The sequence below is a fragment of the Zingiber officinale genome, chromosome 1A (assembly GCF_018446385.1).
Source record: "Zingiber officinale cultivar Zhangliang chromosome 1A, Zo_v1.1, whole genome shotgun sequence".
Taxonomy (NCBI): Eukaryota; Viridiplantae; Streptophyta; class Magnoliopsida; order Zingiberales; family Zingiberaceae; genus Zingiber; species Zingiber officinale.
Genome location: NC_055987.1, coordinates 152,321,016 through 152,323,708, shown reverse-complemented (window position 1 = coordinate 152,323,708; position 2,693 = coordinate 152,321,016). Strand labels below are relative to the sequence as shown.

Genomic DNA, 2,693 nt, shown 5'->3' with positions numbered 1-2,693 from the left:
TAATGGGGCTAGCGACTGGAATCTCCCCGACGGCCTCAACCTGAAATGGTAATAAAAACGGGGTGAGTTCAATGAACTCAGCAGGTAATCCAATAGACATGTACAGCAATATATAACTACCAGTAATATACTAAGGTACAACCTCCTAAACCATAAAGCCTATAGTACAGTCTCCTATCAGTATAACACATATGCATAACTGAATAAAATGCAGTAACCAACAATAGCCATGTAGTACAGTCTATAGCAAGAATAATAAGAAGAGGCATAACTGAAATAAACTGTACTCACCTGCGAGGCTTGGGCAACTGACTGTCAACATACAGAGATAAAAATAGTCAGAGCAAAAGCATGTATCCTGTATGCATGTCAATCATATGCAATCACCAAAATGCATCAATCATAACGAATGCAATCCGTGCATATGATGCAATATGACATGGTCACCCTACGCCAGTCACCATCTCACACACAATGGTGAGACCGAGTGGGTAGGGTCATGACACTGCACCGTCACCGCTCCTCAAGAGTGACCGAGTGGACGGATGCTGTCTGAGTACACCTATCCTCCTACTCAAACATAGTGAGGGAGCCTAATGCTCAACTCCCAGACACGATGACGGGAGGGATCCTCGTGCTACCACGCTGCAACACACTACCCATGAGCGACCAATGAGCACTACAGAGCTACCGCCATACACACCCCATCGGCCGTGCCACTACCCATGCAAAGGAAACACGTTGTGTGCCTATGTAGCCGACGAGCTCAACAATAATGGAGTCGTCAATCGCCCAGATGCAATCATGCAGGATGGTGCATGATGCTACAATATGTCATACCGAACATAGCCTCCTCCATATATGTGTGTGCCCAAAAGGTAAACGCATATATATAACCATGATATAAACAGCATAAATCCAAAGACATCACATATAACAATGATGTAAGTATCATGAATCCAAGAGCATGTATCACACATGTAAAGCAACTAATCCAGTAGAGTAGAGCACTATAGATATGCATCTCTATGAACACAGATAAGCATAGCAAGAAAGAAAAGCATGCTAGACCAAGGTATAGATGTTAATCGTAGCAACATGTATCAAGTATCAAGTAACTAAACCAGGGAATATGCTAACTACCAATCGCTAATAATCGCCTACAGGTATAGAATAAACTATAACCAGAGAAGAGAAAGATCTACCAATTACTAGTAAACATATATAAACTGCACATATCACAAGACAATATCAACAAGATAAGTCAAAGGGTACCCGCCTCAAATAGCAGGTACAATCCAATCCAAGTCGAGACGCCTGTCTCGAATCGGAGTCCCGTGTCAAACAACATATATATTTCATTTAGCTAAATTTAAATGAAATAGCTAAATAAAATTCTAAAAACTAAATTAGGGTAAAACCCTAATCACGTCATCATTATCCTTCCTAAACTAATCTAACAATTGATTAGGGTTTCTCCATTAGATTAGATACAGTCCAATATCCAACTAAACAATCACACTTAACTTAACTAAATCCAATGGTCGATTAGGATTAGTTACCTAATCCCTAATCACCCATTAGATTAGGAGATCCTATCAACCCATAAACCTAATTCGTATAGTAATACAATTTAACCCTAAACCAATACCTTACGTATCAATTAATACAACCATAATCCACATCTAAGTAGCTCACAGGGAATAGAACTCACCTCACTGATCTGAAGCCTCTGCCGACAGCACAATGAGAGGAATTTCCTTGCTGGATCAAAGAAACCACAGCAACTCTGCTGAAATCCTACCCCACTTCAACCGAAACCTCAATCACAGCAAAGAAGGAAACATCCCAGAACCGATCTGTGGGTTACAGCACGTAATTGGATCCGATCTCTCCTTCCTAGCTCAAAACCGAAAGAAGATATCACAATTCCAACAAGGATCAAAACCGAAACAAGCCCTAACCTCCAAGATCGCAACCAGAGAGGGAAAAGAAGGAACCAGTTGCTTACCTTCGAAACCCTAGGGCATTCAAGCCGGCGATCGGATCGGGGGAGAGAGGGTCGGCAGAAACGAGAAGAAAGATCGGGGAAGGGTTGAGCAGAGGAAATCAAGATGATCCTTGTCTCCTTGATTGATCTCCGGCAAGCTCCGCAGATAGATCTACACCGGCGATCGTCGGCGTCGACTCGTCCACGCTCGGCGTCGGTTCGTCCCCGTGAGAGTCTTCAGAAAGATTAGAGCGAGGAGGAGGAGGCTTCGGCTGGATCTGGGCTTACTAGGCGTCGATGCCGGCCGAAGGAGATCACCGGAGCTCTCGGCTTGCTTCGGCGTCGCCCGTCCGCGAGAGAACAGAGAGAGGAAGAGGAAGAGGGGAGATCGGGGAAGGCAAGTAGGGATCGGCGGTTTTGGGGGAAAAGAAATAAGGAAAAAGGAATTATATAAATAACCATTTCCTCATTTAAACGGGTATCTCAACTCGGCTTTATCCGTACCCGAAACTAATCCCCGCAAAACCCGTCGTACGAGCTCCGAAAAATTCCCAGAAAATTTCTAAAAATTCCGGAAAAATTTTATAAGGCTATTTCTGCAATAACCCTATTTATTTAAATTTTCCGAGATCTCACATAGACCATGGGGCTCTTGTTTCTTCTTCCACTAGGGAATATGGGTATTTTGAATGATTTATATACT

General features: G+C 43.1%; 1 long non-coding RNA gene across 1 annotated transcript; it reads right to left on the bottom strand.

The window, feature by feature from the left end:
- Positions 1–2,478, bottom strand: LOC122011272. The gene is made up of 3 exons (XR_006119935.1): positions 2,012–2,478; positions 1,715–1,899; positions 1–40 (listed from the first exon to the last, which is right to left on the bottom strand). It is a non-coding gene; the product is annotated as an uncharacterized LOC122011272 (long non-coding RNA).
- Between the last annotated feature and the right edge of the window lie 215 nt (positions 2,479–2,693).